At 42.3% G+C, this 20,693-nt stretch overlaps 1 long non-coding RNA gene across 5 annotated transcripts; it reads left to right on the top strand.

Moving 5' to 3' along the window:
- The first annotated feature begins 93 nt into the window (after positions 1 to 93).
- On the top strand, positions 94 to 19,130 carry LOC132682249 (uncharacterized). Of its 5 annotated transcripts, none has more exons than XR_009611566.3 (5): positions 94 to 355; positions 7,017 to 7,078; positions 8,944 to 9,070; positions 10,423 to 15,831; positions 15,926 to 19,130. It is a non-coding gene; the product is annotated as an uncharacterized LOC132682249 (long non-coding RNA). The 5 variants fall into 5 exon arrangements; XR_013554785.2 differs by having other exon boundaries at positions 94 to 351; XR_013554771.2 differs by lacking the exon at positions 94 to 355 and adding an exon at positions 5,648 to 6,247.
- The last annotated feature ends 1,563 nt before the right edge of the window (positions 19,131 to 20,693 follow it).

Raw genomic sequence — 20,693 nt, forward strand, 5'->3', positions numbered from 1 at the left:
AAAAGAGGAAATAGACCTACACAAGCTGACACTTGGATCTTTCCAGACAGCCCGGAAAGGGGCCTTCAAGGACGTCAAACAGGGCGCCGACGTCCTACGCGTGCCGACGTTCGCCTTTACGTTGAGCTTACGCCGGAAGTGGGCGTGTATTGGCGTCTCCGGGCGCCGGGGAGAGGCTGGCCTGACGGAGTTTAAGCCTTTTGCGGGGCTCCTAGCAATCGTATGTTTGTTTGCAGAAATGATTACGTGAGCACAGAGGGCAGATTACAATGAGGAAAGCATATTATCCAGTTTGTGTCTTTCAAAAGTTCTTTTTCCTCTATGAGTCACGACATAACCACGTTCTTGCTGGTAGGTGCGTAAATGTTACATCCACTTTGGGAAGCACTTTGTCAGAATGAAGTAAAACCGCAAATTTTCAAATACTGTATCCTGGCATTCTGCTTTTAAGTTTGTATCTTACAGAAGCTTTGACATGTAGGCAAGAATGCGTAACAGCACTGAGTAGAAGCAAAAGATTAGAAACCTCCCCTGGTGAGAACAAATACATGAATGGGATGCTCATATGAGAGAATATTATATGCCAGTAAATCAGTACTAAACCCAGAAATACGAGGCCAGAAGAGGAAGATGTAGAAAGTATACAGCATGACAATTTATATACATACGATCTTAAAACATGTAAAGCTACCGTATGTTGCTTAGGTATATATGCATATGTGTTGGAAGTACTGAAGAAATAAAAGGGGGTAAAAATCGAACTTAGAATTTTTACGTCCAGTAGGAAAAGAACTGGAAAGTAGTACAAGAAAGGGTTTTGCGGGCGCCTGGGTGGCTCAGTGGGTTAAGCATCCGACTTGGCTCAGGTCACGATCTTGTGGTTAGTGGGTTCCAGGCCCCGCGTTGGGCTCTGTGCTGACCGCTCAGAGCCTGGAGCCTGCTTGGGATTCTGTGTCTCCCTCTCTCTCTCTCTCTGCTCCTCCCCCACTGATAACTCTGTCTCTCTCAGATTCTGTGTGTCTGTCTGTCTGTCCCTCACCCGCTCACACTTTCTCTCTCAATCTCTCTCTCAAAAATAAATAAGCATTAAAAAAAAAAGGATTCGATAAAGACTGTCTCCTGATTCCTTAAGTTCTTGAGCAAGTGAGCTCAAGGCAAGAAACTACAGACAGAATGTATAAATTCAAAATTTTGAAGCCTATGCAGTTTTTAAAAATTACAAAGTCCAGATGCATCGGGGTTGTAAGTCAAATTTCAAAATCAATGGAATAACATTATTTAAATTCAAGCAGGTTAAGATTTTTGTTGCTTAGATTATTTTTAGAAAAAAACATCATAAAAATAATACAATCATGAGAAAAGGATCAGACAAATTCCGCTATTGGGACATTCTACAAAATATCTGCCCAGCATTCCTCAAACTGTCAAGCTCGTAAAAAACAAGGTTAGTCTGAAAAACTGCCACAGCATAAGGAGACGTGATAATTACATGTGATGTGGTTTCCTGGATGGGATCCTAAGAGAAAAATAATATTAGGTAAAAATTAAGGAAGTCTGAATAAACCGTGGCCTTCAGTTGACAACACTGTACAAAATTTGGGACACCTGGTGGCTTGGTTGAGCATCCGACTCTTGATTTTGGCTCAGGTCATGATCCCAGGGTCATGGGATCAAGCCCCATGTCTCTCTAAAATAAACAAAAAACCCTCCCCCCCAGAAACTCAACAATGTACAAAACTGGTCCACTACCTTCACTGTAACTATTATACCCTCCTTTGGTCTCTATATTCTTTATCCAGCTTCATTTTTAGTAGTTCATTGTTACGGTCACTCTATCTCAACTAACTCAAATCAGTCTTCCGTATCACTCTCCTAAAAAATGTACCACCTTGGATAAATGCAACCTGTTTTCTTCAACACATAGAGTGGTTTTGTTGTTGTTGTTTTGTTTTTAACGTTTATTTATTTTTGAGACAGAGAGAGACAGAGCATGAACGGGGGAGGGGCAGAGAGAGAGGGAGACACAGAATCGGAAGCAGGCTCCAGGCTCCGAGCCATCAGCCCAGAGCCCGACGCGGGGCTCGAACTCACGGACCGTGAGATCGTGACCTGAGCCGAAGTCGGACGCTCAACCGACTGAGCCACCCAGGCGCCCCATGTTGTTTTGTTTTTTAGAGAGAAAGAGGGCATGGTGAGCGAGGGGCAGAGAGGGGCAGGGAGAGAGAATCCCACGCACTGAGAGTGTGGAGCGACAAGTGGAGCTTGAACTCACCCGATGTGGGACTCGAACTCATGAACCGGGAGATCGTGACCTGAGCCTAAGTCAGATGCTTAACTGACGAGCCACCCCGGTGGCTCATAGAGTGTTTTTTAAATTAAGATATGTTACATAAAAACCAAGATTTCTGGCTCCTCTTAGATCAGGGGATGTGACAACATAGGATTGACAGTGTTGGTGGCAGCAGTCCAGTGGCCACCCCCTTGAGACGGGATATATATTCTTGAGTTTCGTGTCCACTTAGCCTGCTTCAGGTTCACTTGTCTTGGCCCCTGTAGGCATTGGAGCTTTTAGCCTGTGCCACAAATTCATGGTCACCCGCTCTCAAGTGGTGCCTAACATCGCCACTGCAGTTCAGTTAATTTACGTACCTACTCTCTGTGAAGATTATTTCATGTTTTTTTCTTCAGTAACCAAATCTTCCGTCCCTTTCGAAACTTCACCCTTTTTCAGCTGACAGTTGCTTCATTTTTATCAATGTACAAACACGCTTTGGTCTTTCCCCTCTCCTTCCGGGCCCTACTTGACCTCATCTTCCCTTCTATGTTCTTCCATCAAGCTCCTTAGAAAAGAATCATGTGAAATTACTGTTTTTGTACATCAGAAACTGTCAGAGTTCAGCAATGTCCTATGATTTAACCTAATACGTGATCATTATGATCTCTTCCTTACATCCCATTCTGTTTCCAGTTTGATCTGACTTCTGCCCCAATCATGCTCTTCAGACTGCTTCCACGTTGCCAAAACCAAAAGATATTCTATGTTCATGGTTTTCTTAATCTCTGACAAGCTTTGGCCGCTCCCTCCTTGAAACACTACCCTTTCTGACCAATCCACCGCCTGCTTTGCTGGTTTTCTTTTTCTTCCTGCCCTCTAAAAGACTTCTTCAAGACGTGGAACTGGTTCCCTTCTCTTCTCTTTCTACACCCTCTTCTTGGGGAAATCCACGTATACCTATAATTTTAAATTTCGTCTCTATCCTGCTTACTACCACATTTATTTTTTTAAATTCAAGACTCTCCTCAAAACTATTCAGCCTGACATCTCTTCTTGGATACATTTTGGCATCTCAAAGTTAATGTGTCCAAAATAAAACTTACCTTTCCATCCCTAAACCTGTTTTCAGTGCAGTATTTCCCATGTCAGTAAGTGGCATAAGCCAGAAACCTCAGTTTCATTTTTAAGTTTTCCTCCCCCCACCATATCCCATCCGTCAGCATATTTTTTTCCAGTAATACCTGTAAAATATATCTCCGGATGGCCTACCTCCTCCCATCTCCACCACCACCACTGGAATCTCTCCCCCAGACTAGCAATGGCCCCATTAAGGCTACTTTTTTCTCTCTTGCTTCTGCTCTGTCCATTTTCTACATAGCAGCCAGAATGATCTTTTAGAAACGTAATCTCAATTGTGTCATAACCTTGCTTAAAGTCCTCCAAAGGCTTTCTGTTGCTCTTAGAATAAAATCTATACTCCTTACCTTGGTTTACAAGGTCCTGTATAAACCAGTTCTGGGTTATCTTCTCAGGGTCACTTGGTTTCCCCGCCCCAGCTCATTTGTAGCCTTCTGTGGTTCCCTAACCCGGACCAGGGCTTTCTAGCCTCAGGGGTTTTATGCATACTCTTCTCCTTTGCCTTTCCCGTGGCTCATTCTTTCTCATCTTTTTTGCTTCCTAAGAATTAGCATCTGCATAGTTAGGAATTTAGTAAGGTGTTTAAATTATAGAACAAATCCAGATGCTGTGACCAAAGTATTGGCTATTACTGTGCTTCTATTTTAGGTAACTCTTTAAAAATCTTTTTTAGAGATTTTAAAGATTTTTGTCATAGGAAAAAATATAATTGGAAGGCGGCAGTTGTTTTTTAGCACAGTCTTTTACGTCACTCATCAGTTGGTCCAGGCTAAGTGTAACCAAAATCATATTACTTTTAGCCTAAGAAAATCATAATTAAGAAGATAAAAATAATAGTACAACAAATCCAGAATTAATGTGTTCTTGGTGTGGCCCACCACTTTAGACTTTGTATATTGTTCTTGACTGTCTTGAATAATAAGTAATTGAACCCCAGTATAATGTACGTATATGTGTGTATACATATATGGACACATAGGTATATATGTGTGTATACATCAGAGAGAGAGACTGAGAGATTTTTTTAAAATACATACACTAAAATGCACACATCTAAGTGTATACGTGGAGGGTTTTTTGACTAATTTTTATAACTTTACAACCAGTATTTACGACAAAGGTATAGACCATTGCCATCCCTGTGGAAAATTCCCTGATGATCCTTTCCAGCTAACCCTCCTCCCCACCACAACCATCTGATATCCTGATTTCTACAATTATAGAGTAGTTTTGCCTATTCTGAAATTTCACATAAATGGCGCCCTACAGTCTGCACTCTTACTTATCTTCTTTTGTTCAGCTCAGTGTTTTCAAGATTGCATCACGTCATCTGGACCAATAGTGCAATTCCTTTTTCATTACTAAGTAGTATTCCGCTGTGTGAATATACTACAAATTATGTAGACATTCTTTTCTAGATGGAAAGTGGGATGTTTGCAATTTTTTGATACTATGAATAAAACTGTCGTAAACGTTTTGTGAATATGTTTTAATATCTTTGGGGGAAATACCTAGATTTAACGTTGCTTGACCGTAAGGTGGGTGTATCTCTAACTTCATAAAAAATTGTCAAACGGTTTCTCCAAGTGAACCCCATTTTATTTATTTAGCATATTCCTCCAAAGAATGTAAGGCATTTGTTTCTACTGCAGGCTTTTAAAATCGGTTTGTGTCACTAGCTCTGTCATACACATCTGAAAACCAAAGTGGTTTCCTGAGTCTCTAACAGTCAATTTGTCTCTACTTTGAGATCATTAACGTAAAGAATAAGAACAGCGTTGAGACTTAAAAAGAAGTGTGCAGTAATTGAACGTGGAAAGAAGGGAAACTCGAAAGTCGTTCAATATTTATTAGCATCCAGATTAAGTCAGGTGCTGTGCTGAGTGATGGAACTATAAACATGAATAAAACATGAGCCTTGCCCTCAAGGACTCCACAGAGAGTTTGGTGGAAGGAAAAGGTGAGTGGGTTCCAATATTCTAAGTGCCCTAGGAGAGGACGCTGAACACGAGCAGTGCAGGCATTATGTGGATGCCACCGTGTGTGTGCGTTAGAGGGGGGAGTGGATGAGAGACGAGCCCCCGGACGAGAAGGAAGCCTCACGGAGGAGGTTGGACTCGAGGAAACAGTTAACGCTTTGACCATAGAACAAGTAGCAAGGGTATTTTAGGTAGAGGGTATTTTAACTTTTTTAAGTTTATTGGTCCTGAGAGGGGAGAGAGAGAGAGAGAATGCAAGTGGGGGGAGGGGCAGAGAGAGAGGGAGAAAGAGAATCCCAAGCAGGCTCTGCCACCAGCACGGAGCCCGACCTGGGGCTTGAACTCACAAACCGCGAGACTAAGACCTGAGACGAAATCAAGAATTGGACGCTTAACAGACTGAGCCACCCAGGCGCCCCAAGGCATTTTAACTTTTGTAAAAGCACAGTTGTTTTGAATAACAACTTTCAAAACTCGGGGAAATGAAGGTCATCCAACAGCTTTAGAAAATAAGGTCAACAAATGAACAGGAACGTGACTTATTAAAATGAGGGAAATTAATTGTGCACCAGGCTTGAATAAAAATACGAAACAAAACCCATAATTTTTGGTCATTAAGCTAAAGTCATAAGCTAAAGCTATGTCCATTTTCATGTTTTCTTCTGTGAAGGAATTTTAATAAAGTTCAGTGTATGTTTTGTTTTTTTTTGGTTTTCGGAAGACACTGGCAGTTTAACTCCAGCAGGAAAAAATTTTCCAAGCTAGGAAGAAACCTGGATCCACCTTCTGTGTGAGGCTGTGGTTAGGAAGTCCATATGAGTCTCAGTCGACTCCTTTTGATTTGCCCTTTGTCTTGGTAGGTTGGCAGGAGAACAATTTCAAATGAGAACTGATTAGGAAATTCTGGGGTAGAAAGTATATAATGAGAATTCTTGTCTCCAGGGAAATGTCACTAATGATAACTGAAGTCATGGGAACTGAAATACTATGAATAATGGAAAAATGTATAGTGAAGAATAATTATGTAAAAGAATCATTTTTTCCCCATAAAAATTTTCATTTGAGATCCTGAGAAGCGAGGGGAAGGGGGAGGTGGAAATGAACAAGATAAAATCTATTTTTTAATCAAGGAGGCAAAGATTGCGCTCTTCCAGAATTTTTCTACCTGCAAACAGTGAAGCATTACCAGGCTTGTGACCATGTGATTGGACATTCTGATTCAGTCTCAGCCCTCTAACCCAGGTCTTCATTGTCTGTATCCAGATGTTTCTGTTCCCAAATCCTGCGTTTGCTCCAGCTTCCAAAATACCTTCAACTACCTTAGACTTTAAGGCCAGTGCAACGTGAGGAAGAAGCTAGTCAAGTATCAGAAGTGTTCAGACAGGAAGAGTGTTGCCGTGAGAGTAGGAGAAGCCGTTGCAGTGATTTATGGAAGCCTAGTTACGTTTAGACAGTCAAGTACAATTTGGAAAAGTGGGAAAAGATACGATGTAGAGTTTTGTAGTAGGTAGGAAACATCTAGTGGACCGTTGAACTTGTAATAAATTCCAGGAGTCTCCTCAGTTAGGGTCAACAGTCCTTGCTCGTAATGATTGTTAGTTGTTTTGTTTTGTTTTTTTTCCTAGGTAATTCAATCACTTGGAGCTGTGCACATCTCTTCCTGGCAAACTTAGTAACAAAGGAAGAGGTTCGTGCTCTGTTCCCACATACTTGCCTCATAATGATTTAGAAATGAGGGCTGACAAATTTCAAGTCTGTTGTTAGCTCGGATTGATTGATTGATTGATTGATTGTGGCTACCTGGACCTGAGTTGAGATGTTTCTGAGGCCAATTCCAGGCTAACTGAAAAGTAAAGATTATTAATGTCCGGTGGGGGCTTATTGGGAGGGGGGGAAGACCTCTTATACCTTATTCTTCTCACTTCTGGCTTAGATAACTAGTATAAGAGAAGTAGTTTTACTGCTAGAGGAAAAGGTTTGCCCAGACTTGGAAACAGGTTAGATGGTAGTGTGGGGCATGGCTTATCATGGTGGGCAGTCTGCAAGAGGGTCCCTAAATCAAAGCTGGAAAGAAGGTATCTTTTTCCACTGTGGAGGAAAAACATGAGTTTTGGAGCCCGACAGACTAGATTCTATGTTCTGTCACTTCCTAAAGCCTGTTTCTTTAAAGTGGAAACACAGATACTTGTTGAAGAGAATCTCGGACTTATAAGCCCACCTGGGAAAATGAATGTAGAACATCTTTTCCATTTTGTACAGCACTGGCACCTGGGAGGCCCAAAGCATGTCCTCTCCCTTGCTCTCCTTTGGAGTCTGGTCTGTGGGCCCCTGGGTGTCTCTGGGACCTTTGTAAGGGATGTGTGAGGTCAAAATTATTTTCAGAACAGTGTTAAGACATTATTTGCCTTTTTTACTGCATTGCCATTTCTCTGGTGATGCAAAAGCTATAATGGGAAAAACAACCTAGTGCTTTACCACGAATCAAGGCAGTGGCACTGGCCATTATTGTACTTTTCGCCACCATGCACTCTTAAGATAAAAATAAAACCAGTTCACTTAATAATAGGTGTGATGAGGGCAGTAAAACTCATTAATTTTATTTGATCTCCACATCTGAGTACACATCTTTTAAATAAACTGTGTGTGACAAAATGGGAACTGTGGATAAGACATTTGTGCTATATAATCAGTACAATGATTGTCTGGAGGAAAAGCACCTGTTCTGTTGTTTGAGTTGCAAGCTGAACTAACACCACCTTTCCCACTGAATACTATTTTTACTTGAAAGAACAGACAAACTAGGGTTATTCAGAGTTGAGTATTTGGCTGACATCTTCTGATGGGCTAAACCAGACTACTGCTACTTCAAGGGAAACAAGGGAGAAAATTTGAGCTTTTAAGTAAAAGTTACAGTTTGGAAAACTTGTATCCATCACCGGGAGCCTGACAGCTTCCTACAACTGAGATACTCTTCTGTTAAGATCATTGGTGATATGAACAAACGCAGTTTGTTTTATATAGTTAAATGTTTCCACATTTGGATTATCTGCATAACTGAGTGAACCATATTTTCAAATGATCAGTACATAATGTTACAAAGTAAGAAATGGGAAAAGATCATGTGAAGTGTAAGATAGGCCAATGGAATTAAAAAACTTTTTTTTAATGTTTGTTTATTTCTGAGAGAGAGAGAGAGAGAGCGAGCGAGCACGAGCAGGGGAGGGGCAGAGAGAGAGGGAGGCACAGAATCCGAAGCAGGCTCCAGGCTCTGAGCTGTCAGCCCAGAGCCCGACGCGGGGCTCGAACTCATGAACTGCTGGATCATGACCTGAGCAGAAGTCGGAAGCTCAACCGACTGAGCCACCAGGCACTCCTACGTGGGCCAACAGAATTTAATGTACCAGTATGAAAATGTCACTGATACTACTTAGATTCCACGTTGCAACTACTCTTTTAAAAACAAATCTGTCACTGTGGAGTGTTGGTATAGTACCAAATAAGATTAGCCACAATTACCTGAAAAAGTTATTAAAATACTGCTCCCTTTTCTAGCACACCTGTGTGAGAAGGTTTTCTTCATATACTTCAACCAAATGCACATGGCAATAGAGTCAATGCAGAGGCAGATGAGTGTCCAGTTGTGTTCGACCGAGCTAGACCTTAAGGATGTCACAAAAAGGTGAGACAATGCCACACTTGTCACCAAATGGTGCAGCAAAAAAGAAATGCAGTGAAAAGGAATTTATTTTGGAAAATACAGTCACTTGTCATAAAAACATTTATGTGACCATATATGAGGTTTCTATTATTATTTTTATAGAAGTTAATGAATATTTCTAGAAATTCTTTATTTTAATGTCTGATAAATATTGATAGATGAAAATCCACATAAATGAAAGTTCAGTGATTTTTTTTTAATTTTTTTTTTAACATTTATTTATTTTTGAGACAGAGACAGAGCATGAACGAGGGAGGGGCAGAGAGAGAGGGAGACACAGAATCGGAAGCAGGCTCCAGGCCCTGAGCCATCAGCCCAGAGCCCGACGCGGGGCTCGAACTCACGGACCGTGAGATCGTGGCCTGAGCCGAAGTCGGACGCTCAACCGACTGAGCCACCCAGGCACCCGAAAGTTCAGTGATTTTTAAGAGGTAAAGGAGTCCTGGGATCAAAAAGCTTATGAACACTGTCCTAGTCCCCTACTTCTGCTACCGCTGCATGTGCTCTGATCCCCAGAGAAGAGCCAGAGATGTCCCTGCAGATTCTGGAAGTAATCCCTATTTGTCGCAAACTTTTTTTTTTTTTTTAATTTTTTTTTAACATTTATCCATTTTTGAAAGGCACAGAGAGACAGAGCGTGGATGGGGGAGGGGCAGAGAGAGAGGGAGACACAGAAACAGAAGCAGGCTCCAGGCTCTGAGCTGTCAGCATAGAGCCCGACACGGGTCTCGAACTCACGGACCGTGAGATCATGACCTGAGCCGAAGTCGGACGCTTAACCGACTGAGCCACCTAGGTGCCCCTATTTGTCGCAAACTTTGACTGTTAACTATTAGGGTGAGTTCCACGTCAAAATATGCATGTTCCCAGGGTAATCTTGCCCCTGCAAAGTTACCCAGAAACATGGGCACGTGGGATTATTTTCCATTTTGCCCTGTGGATTCTGAACAAGCTTTGGTACAATTTTGCTGACTTGCCTTGAGCTGACAGTCTGCAATTGTTAATTTATCCTGTAACTAAACTGATTTTGCTTCACTGTTACCCTGTCATGTCCTTAGATTTCCAGTGCAACTGCTGATGAAGTCAAGCAGGTCAAATTTTGTGGGACAATCAGATAGGGGACTGGCACTCTGTTGTGCCTGTTAAAATTAAACTTGGAAACACTTTAAAAAGAAACCCACAAAAGTGTTCTCAAAACAGCCATTCTGGTTGTCAAATGAAATAGGGGAGCAATTAGGCCTCTGTCCTATGATAGATTCAAAATTTTCTGCTGACTGGCAGTGTCCTGTTTCTACCTCCGAACTATTCCGCAGGTACTTGGCTGTACTCCGACGGGATAAGAAGATTCTGCGGTTGAAAAATTTTAACTACAGTCCTTGCTGACAAAAGACTAAAACCTTTTTAGCCATTAGAAAAATTACTCTGGCTACAGTTTCATATATGCCCGGAATTATTGAAATAAACTCTTTTTTTTTTTTTTTTTGGAAAACTGACAATAACTTTAACCATTATAATGAACCACAATGACATCAAAATATTTCTGCAAAATAATTGATACAAATGCTTTTAAAGGTTTTAGCGCTGGGATTTATATAAGCCAAAGCGTAAAATTACATGAAGAACCTTCGTCAGATACCAGTTTCATGTTGCTAATTTGCACTCAGCTTTCATATTGTATAGATGCAATCCCAGTGCCATCTATTCAGACTACTTTTTAGATATCTGTGGTGCTTCCAGCTAGGTTTCGGTGGTCTTTGAAAGCTGGTTTATGTGCGTGAAATTGGACAAGATTGAATTGAAATCATTTGCTAGAATTCTACTTAATTTTAGTTGATCTGAGAGAAGATACTTGAAACTGGGGAGAGGTAGTGGTCTGGTGACTTTCACACGGTGAATTTCAGAAAACTGTAAGCTTCGTAAAGGTAAGGACTTTGTCACTCTAGGCCTATCACTTTGTACCCAGTGCTTAGCATACCGTATATAGTAAAGGCTCAAAAATATTTGGAAACCGAGATGGAAAATACGGGGGAAAAGGGAGCAGCAAGCTGACCCCACTGAATCAGTGTCAATAGGGGTAATTTTAATAACATGAACGGAGTTTGAAGAAAGTGATCACTCACAGTAGCAGCATCTTTTGTAACAGGACGATTTGATATTTAGGATCCATTTGAGATTGACAATTAATCCAACTTAGTCTGCTGCCCAGCTGACGGGTTTCCTCAAGCAGTGCTCAGGGCATTCGTTCCTTCAGTCATTCATGGAGCATACATTCATTGGGCACCTACTACATGGCAGAATGCTAGAGATACAGGGGAATAAAACAGACAAAAATCCCTATCCTCTCGAAGTTTACATTCTAGTGGTGGAAAGACAGTAAATAGTACACTATTTACACTATCGTGTTACAATGTGTATATTCTGACAGATGGAGACAAGTGCCATAGAGAAAAAAAAATCAAGCAGGAAAGAGGAAATGAGATATCACAGTTTCAAATAGAGTGATCAGGGGGGCGCCAGGGTGGCTCAGTCGGTTAAGCTTCCGACTTCGGCTCAGGTCATGATCTCGCACTCCGTGGGTCCGAGCCCCACATCGGGCTCTGTGCTGACAGCTCAGAGCCTGGAGCCTGCTGCGGATTCTGTGTCTCCCTCTCTCTCTGCCTCTCCCCCACTCACGTTCTGTCTGTCTCTGTTTCTCAAAAATGAGTAAATGTTAAAAATAAAATAGAGTGATCAGGGACACCTGGGTGGCTCAGTAGGTTGAGCATCTGACTCTTGATTTCAGCTCAGATCATGATCCCAGGGTGAGTGTGGAGCCTGCTGAAGATTCTCTCTCCCTTCTTCTGGCCCACTTGCTCCCTCTCTGAAAGAAAGAAAGAAAGAAAGAAAGAAAGAAAGAAAGAAAGAAAGAAGAAAGGAAGGAAGAAAGAAGGAAAGAAAGAAAGAAGGAAGAAAGGAAAGAAAGAAAGAAATGTTATGTTATTGACATAAATTGACTTAGAATATTATATAGTTTCAGGTGGACAACATAATGATTCGGTATTTGTACATGTTGTGAAACGAGCACCCCAATAAGTCTAGTTAGCATCCATCACCATGTAGTTAAAAAGATTTTGAAACACAGGACACCGAGCTGAGAAACTCCTACGATTGTATGTAGTACAAAGCACACCTTGCTGCACTTGACAGTTGACGGGACGCTGGGAGGGAAACAAGCCCGCAAATGCCAGAGCCTGACATTCGCTCACCCTCAGTAGTACGCGCTCCTTTCTCCGTTCTCATTCTCTGCACAAGCCAGAAATAAGACAACCGACAGAAATCATGGAGTTCTTCCTTTATAAAATTCTCTGTGGTGTGACCTATTTATTCATTAATCTTTTTTTTAATTTAAAAAATTTTTATTTTAAGAGGAAGAGAGCGAGAGAGCGAGAGAGAACATGAGCAGGGGAGGGGCAGAGAGAGAGGGAGACACAGAATCGGAAGCAGGCTGCAGGCTCCGAGCTGTCCGCACAGAGCCCGACGCCGGGCTCGAACCCACGAACCGTGAGATCATAATCTGAGCCCAAGTCAGATGCTCAACCGACGGAGCCACCCAGGCGCCCCTATTCATTAATCTTTACTAAGCATTTCATTATGTGCCTGCTTGATACTGGGGCCCATTCCTGAAGAGGGGAACAAAGCCCGTGTCTTTTGGGAAATTATGAATTTTCCAGGGAGACAATACTGAACTAGTCATTGGGAGGTAATTTAAGAGTTATTTTTATATGTGCCACGAAGGACCAGCTGAGACTGTGAGAACATCAAGGGTACGATCCTCATCCGGGAGATCAGGAAAGACTTGCTGGAGTAGGTGACAGTATCGGCACATGTACTCAACACGTTTTGATTTGTGTTGATCTATATGATTATATCTGTACCCTTGAGACGTATACGTTTCACCATAGGATACAAAAGTGAGTAATCATTTTGGCTCAGTAGGGTATGGTCTAGGAAAAAGACTCACAAATCTCTGTGGCTACATAGATTTTTGAGAAGAATTATTAACTGAATTTTTCAGTTTAATAATGTTGTTCTAGCTTGTCAGTTGTTTTTTATTGTTTGTTGGTATGTTTAACAAGTCATAAAATGTATACACATTCCTGTCTCTTGTGTGTGTGTGTGGAGGTGTATTTGATCATGTTTAGAATAAAATACAGAACCACAAACTAGATTTTCCGGTTCAACAGCAAACACATTATACTTTCTGAGGCACTTTCTACAAAAAGTAGGTACAAAACAAAATTTTGTTCGATTTTTAAATGAACGTGTAATGTACAAAAGTAACAATCTGAAATTCTACGTCCTACATACATTGGTGAGCTCCTTGCCTTTTCTTTTCTTTTTTTTTTAAGTTTTATAGATTTATGTATTAATATTTGACCTTGAAAACATACACAGAACTATAGCTTCTCAAGTCTTTTGAATTTGAGGTTGGATGGATTGGTTAGAGTGGTCTTTATAACTTTTATTTGGGGGTAGACTAAAGGTTTTACCTAATTCTCCCTATTGATATCCCCTAGGCCAGACCACACTTACTTACATGCTCTTTTGGCTGCAGGCGCTAGAATCCTTATTTATTTATTTATTTATTTATTTATTTACTTACTTACTTATTTAAAAAGTTTATTTATTTTGAGAGAGGGAGAGGGAGAGAGAGTGCACTCACAAGTGGGGGAAAGGCAGAGAGAGAGAGAGAGAGCGCAAGAATCCCAAGCAGGCTCCACACTGTCAATGCAGAGCCTGATGTGGGGCTCAAACTCATGACCCATGAGATCATGACCTGAGCCAAAACCAAGAGCCAGATGCTTAACCCACTGAGACCCCCAGGTGCCCACAGAATCCCAATTCAAGTGAGGTTAGAAAAAAAAGTCAGGGTCCCAACAGTAAAGGATTGCTTGCTCCCCTTTTTCTGAGTATCAACCTCATTCTTCTCTCTCGTTGCAAGCATTCTTTCAACACATGAGAGAAACTTGACCTCTGATAGCTCCTGAGCTTTGCAGCTGACCAAGTTGGCCACCTGCAGAGAAACCACCTCAACTCTCTGGGCCCTAGGTCCAAGACCAGTGGGAAAACCCTCACTGGGCCACAAGATCTAGACACAGCAACTGTAACAGGAGGAGAGATGTGTGTGTGACGTTGTGTCATAACTGGAGATCCTGAGAGAACAATTTGGATAGGATGACGGGAAATTGTTCTCAGAAGAAGGAGGCAATTCTGAGAAAAGAATTACATGTGAGCCTACCATGGTATTATTGGAAAGAAGTATGAGAGAATGGGACTAAACGATGAATAAGGAACTAATGTTGGACATCTTATGTGAGGGAAAGGGAGAAAAGAAGGTCAGGAGATTTCCCTGAGAATGTAAGGAAACATGAGAAACTTTAGCCAAGACAAAGTGGGACATAACCAAAACGTTGACAAATGTTACACCCGTTTACTTTCAAACACTTCAGTAAAAAACAAATAGATGAAACAGAAATGGCAAGATGTTAATATTAAAACTGGGCAATGAGTATATAGATGTTTTCTAAGAAGTGGCTCTCGGGGTGCCTGGGAGGCTCAGTCTAAGCATCCGACTTTGGCTCAGGTCATGATCTCACAGGTTCATGAGTTCGAGCCCCACATTGGGTTCTGTGCTGATGGCTCAGAGCCTGGAGCCTGCTTCCAAATCTGTGTCTCCCTCTCTCTCTGCCCCTCCCCCACTCGCATTCTGTCTCAAAAACAAATATTAAAAAAAATAAAGTTTTGTCTGTTAAGTCTGATATTTGGGCTTCCTCAAGAACTATTAATTTTTTTCTTCCTATGAATGATTCTTTCTTTCACATGTGACTTTGTAATCTTTCATTGAAAACTTAATATTTTGAATATTATCATGTGTCAAACTTTGGAAATCACTTTTTCCCTCTCTCTCCATGACGTGTTGTTGCTGTTTGTTGTAGTTGTTGTTGCTTGTTTTTTAAATGGCTTTTCTGAACTAATTTTCAAAGTATATTCTTTGTCATATGTGGTCACTTACGTTTCTGTTCCATTAGTTTACTAGTCAGCTAGTGGTCAGGCAGAGAGTTCTTTTAATCCCTGGAGTAAAAAAAAAAAAAAAAAAAAAAAAGGAAAAAAAAAAGCCCACTAAAAACTCTCTCCAGTCTTTTCAGATGGGCTCTGTGTCGTGGCACTCCTCGATACTTGGCCGGGCCATTTACTTCCTGCTTGCATGGAGCTTGAAGGTCAGCCAATGAGAAGATCTTTGAATCTTCTCAGGTCTTTTCTGAGCATGTATCCAGCCCAGGCATGCATGGAGTCTTCTAGTTCTCTGGATTAAATGGGAGCTGCTCAAAGCCCTTATTCCCTGAAATATGCCCTTCTCCAGCCTCTTTCTTCCCAGTGTTTTGGCTTTTCTATCGCTTGCCCTAATTGTTATCCTTTGCCACAGATGGCAGCCGCTTATACATTTGCAAATGTCACCCAGGAAACTGCCTTGGAGCTGAGGCGTGTGAAACAAAGGCAAGTCCTTGAGCAGATCCTCCAAGGAGCTTCTGGGGAGCTTCCGGGAGCTACTAAGGTCAAAACGTGGATCCACAGTTCTTTGAGGTAAGATAAGATTGGTTCTGGTCCCTCCGGTACCAGTAACCTGCACCAGGAAAATGGACTTCTGTCTTCCAGTCTGTAGCTGCGTTGGGGATGGTAACAAGGTAAGTCAAAATGCTCTCTTACCAAAATTCAGCCGGCTTTTTTTTTTTTTTTCCAGTGAGCTTTATTCTGGTTGCTGAAAGTTTCTTTTATTAGATTCTAGGGTTCTGAAAAACTTCATCGTGACAATTCTTGCCAGCTTGTCCACTGCTTTTATGAAGGGATGAAGGTTTGGAGTTGTCTACTCTGCTGTTTTCAGAGACGTCTGTCCTGTGGAGAGAATGGGTGACACGGGTGTGGTATTCCTGATTCCAACAAAAGGACAGCATCCGGTGCAGATCCCTTCCGACTTATCTGGGAGTCTTGAGAGTTGGATGCCTGAGGAGATTTGTGGCCGAGCCCTGAAATCATCGACCTGCCCCTTCTGTGGGGTCTACTCTGAGGAACCCTATTCCATAACGTACGCACCTTCTGTCCAAGGTGCCTGGGCCCCTCGGTGATGCAGACTGACGAGGCTTTTCATCCACTCTGGGTGCTTTCAGTTCTCCCAGAATAAGTAAGGCCAGGAAAACCCGGTAGCAGGACGTTTGGCGGACCTTTTCAGAGAGTTGGACTCTGGAGTCGAGCCCTGAGCATGGGCCTTAGGTCGGCGGGTTTCTGTGTGACCGTGACAGAAGACCGGAAAAGACTCATCTCTTCCTTTTACCTGCACTGTTTTGAAGACCTCTGCTTGACATCTTGCCAACAACGTATGCTTCCCCTGCCTTCAGCATTTGGCGAGAAAGCACCAGACGGGCTATTCGTTTCTCACCAGCATCTGGACGTTCCTCAGACACGCAAGATCCGGATCAACACGGCCCTTGGGAGGGTGGCTGAGACGAAGGTGCTCACGCCTGCGCTAAGCCCGTGCTGCCGTAGGCTCGGATTTTATGTGAATGTGAACTTGGGTTCACTAACCACCACCGACTGTCTCACATCCTCCGAGACATGTGAGGTGTCAGAAGGGTATGTCTGCTCAAGTCTGGTAGAGACTCCTGAGACATTCCTCTCCGCCGCTGGCGTCCTGGCTTCTCCACTTCACTTCTGGCCGCAACGATTAGAAGATGGAAATGGGAGGGAGGTAGAAATGGGATATAGGTGTTTGCTTGGCATCTGCCCATTGTCAAGGAACATTCCCTGTGTCTTCAGAACTCAGATTTAGTGTTGGGAGCCTCACAGGAGTATGTGAAGTTGTGTTATCCGAACCGAGGACTGTTCTCCACATGCAAAGTTACAGAAGGTGAGCATCTTCCTGGCTTGACCTAAAAGTCAACTCATTTTTTGATGCCTCTGATGGTTTGCATCTCTTCACATTTAAAAAAATGTGTCTACCTCAGGGCCTTTGCATCAACCCTCTATTCTAGGATTCTAGGGGTAAGAATGTGAAGATCTGTCCCAAGGGAGCCACAGATATTCCACTTTGGCCACAGTCACCCCAAGAAGACATGTAAACTCTGTCCAAAGTAAAGAGCAAATGGAAGAAAACTGTTGACTCCTATAGGCCCAAGATCTTTTGTCATTACAGGTGTTTATAAAGTTGAGAATACTGGGGTTTTTTTTCTCCTGATAAGGAAGGCTTGTGATAAAAATTGCTAAAAGAAGTCATTAACTTAATTTTTTAATGTTTATTTTTTTATAGAGAGAGAGAGCAGGGGAGGGGCAGAGAGAGAGACGGAGACAGAGAATCCGAAGCAGGCTCCAGGCTCTGAGCTGTCAGCACAGAGCCTGATGCGGGGCTTGAACCCACAAACTGTGAGATCATGACCTGAGCTGAAGTCGGACGCCCAACCGATTGAGCCACCCAGGCGCCCCAAGAAGTCACTAATTTAATGACTGGCTTACCTCCAACTGCTAGGTTTTGCTTAGGTTGAGCCACAACAAACCAAAGAGGTAGCATTACAAGTGTCCTTTGGCTTCCTCTTACATGTTTCTGAGAGGACGGAGCCGTGAATGGCTGCTTTAGAAGGAAACCAAGAGCTAGCCTGTGGACAGTATCCAGGAGGAATCTGTGTAAAATGCCAACGAAAATACTCCCAGTCAAAACATGAGGTGTGTGGGTGAGCTGCGAACAAAGAAGACGTCATCACATTGAAGGCTTAACGTGCCAAGCGAGAAAGATGACCGATAGGCAGATGAAGCACCCAACTGCACAAGCTAAAGGCGGACTCCGAAACAGAAGGCTTTCAAAGGGAAAGTATTTGCAAAGACAAGAAGGAAGTCAGATTTCAGAAAGATCTGCTCCCCCAGTGGAGAACCTGGTAAGCATTTGGTTCAAGAAACCATAAAGTTATCAAGGTTCCCAAGTTTATATCCGTGTGTTAATGCTGGCAACAGACAACTTCCTCACGTGACGTTATAGTCACAAAGACCAAGTCATAGTCTCAGATGCCAACATAACAAGATCAGGAGCGGAATTGCTTTTGTTTGGAAACCAGGTTTATGGGATCTTCAATATTTTAAGAGCTTGGAGACCCAAGCCAGTTAGGGTGGTCCTGTTATTTTTAATTTCGCTCAGAATGCAAAGTGCTTTACTTTTTTCCTTATTGCCGTCTCTGAAGTGCTCAGTCGTGTTGAGAGTAGAGTCATGTATCAGTGTTGGCTTCCTGCTTCCCTGTTTTGGTCAAGTTCCTGCCATTAAGATGTGGATTTGATAGCAGGGTAGGCTTGTGGTGGTGGTGGTGATTGTTGTTTTTAAATTCAGCATCATTAATTGTTTTTGTGTGTGTTCTTTGACTTATTTATACGGGAGTAACTAGAGTTGTTTTCATAGAAGATCCTTTTAACGGTTATCAAAAATGCAGTCACATCCTATGGAGGTCTAAAACTATGCTTTTTGGGGGGATTTTGTTCAGCCCATAGCCTTATAATTGCCTTTTACGTTCAGAAGTATTTTACTTCCTTTATCAGATCTGTTGGGATCGAGAACTGAGAAATTAATCTACTCTACCAGGTCACCCTGAAGTAACTATGACTGTAAGGGTCCCCATGTTAGACTGTTCCTGGCCTGCAAGTGACAACCTCAAAATATGTATAAGGGGAGGATCTCATAAGCCATAGAGCAGACACCAGGCAACTTTTCCTTGGAGGAATTTACGGATACTTTTTCCACATGTGAATCAGCCCTGAAGAGTGGGTTTTTGATGGGATGTCTAGGTGGCTCAGTTGGTTAAGTGTCTGACTTTGGCTCAGGTCATGAACTAATGGTTTGTGAGTTTGAGCCCCACGTCAGGCTCTGTGCTGACAGCTCAGAGCCCGGAGCCTGCTTCGGATTCTGTGTCTCCCTCTCTCTCTCTCTGCTTCTCCCCCACTCATACTCTGTCTCTCTCTCTCTCAAAAATAAATAAACATTTTAAAAAAAAGGTGGCCTTTTGATACTTAATTCCAGAATAATTAAACATGTAAATGTGTAAAGGTAAGACCTTTAAACATTTAGAAATAGAAGACTATCTTATCTTTGTGTAAGGAAAAAGTGCTTAAGACACAAAAAGCTCAAATCAGAAAGATTGATGTATCTGCCTATGTTATAAATTTTTAACGTTTGTTTATTTTTTCGGGAAAGAGAGACAGAATGTGAGCAGAGGAGAGGCAGACAGAGAGGGAGACACAGAATCTGAAGCAGTCTCCAGGCTCTGTACTGCCAGCACAGAGCCTGATGCAGGGCTCAAACCCACAAAGGATGGGATCATGACCTGGGCTGAAGTCGGAGGCTTAACCGACTGAGCCACCCAGGTGCCCCTACATCTGCCTATATTATAGTTAAGAACTTCTGGTCATCAAGCGATGCCAACAAGGAAGGGCAAAAACAGTCTACAAACTGGGAGAAGATATCTGCAACACCTGTAGCTGGCAAAGAAGATAGTATTCAGATTAATACTCTGAAACAAACAGAAAAAGACAACCAATGGAAAAACCATCCAAACATGTTTCACAGGAAGACGAAACACAAAAGGAGAATAAACATGAAAAATTGCTCAACTTCTTTAAGAGAGACAGGGAGGGGCAGAGAGAAAGGGAGAGAGAGAATCTCAAGCAGGTTCTACACTGTCAGCTCAGAGCCTGATGTGGGGCTTGATCCCTTGAACCGAGAGATCATGACCTGAGCCGAAATCAAGAGTGGGACGGTTAACTGACTGAGCCACCCAGGCGCCCTAGGTGTCTGACTATTGATTATGACTCAAGTCATGATCTCACAGGGTTTGGGGCTCCTGAGTTTGAGCCCCGCATTGGGCTCTGTGCTGACAGCATGGAGCCTGCTTGGGATTCTCTCTCTGCTCCTCCCTCACTCGTGCACACACACTCTCTCTCTCAAAATAAACAAACTTAAAAAAACACTATAACAAGATAACACAAAACCTACTAAAGTGGCTAAAATTAAGAAGTCATAATCACAAGTCTCAGAGATGAATAGAAGCTCTACCATACTGCTGGTGGGATGATAAATATACACGAGCACTTCCATAAATACTACACAATTTGGTAATATCTTGGTAGTTGAACATTCACATACTCTGAAACCCAGCAGTTTCGCCTGTGTGTATACCATCATGACTTTTGCACGTGTGCCTAGGGAGACATCCATAAGGACATTCCACAGCAAGAGTAAAACTTCACATTTCTACCTTGCTTTCTGAAAGCATTCGATAAATGCCGAGGTCTGCATCTCTGCCCCAGAGCTGAAGTCACCTAGAAAGCTCATTCTGCATAATTCCTTGAGGAAGTGCTTAAGATTGAACAAAGGAAATGTTCATAAAACTACTCATTCTTTTTTTATTCCAGATAATTTTAAATACCATCTGACTAGCATGTCACCTCCAATGAAATATCAACTGAAAATAGGTGTTTCTTCTTCCTTTCTAGACTATTTAATATTGTTCTCCTGTGCTAT

The sequence above is a fragment of the Panthera onca genome, chromosome A1, assembly GCF_046562875.1.
Source record: "Panthera onca isolate mPanOnc1 chromosome A1, mPanOnc1 haplotype 2, whole genome shotgun sequence".
Lineage (NCBI taxonomy): Eukaryota > Metazoa > Chordata > Mammalia > Carnivora > Felidae > Panthera > Panthera onca.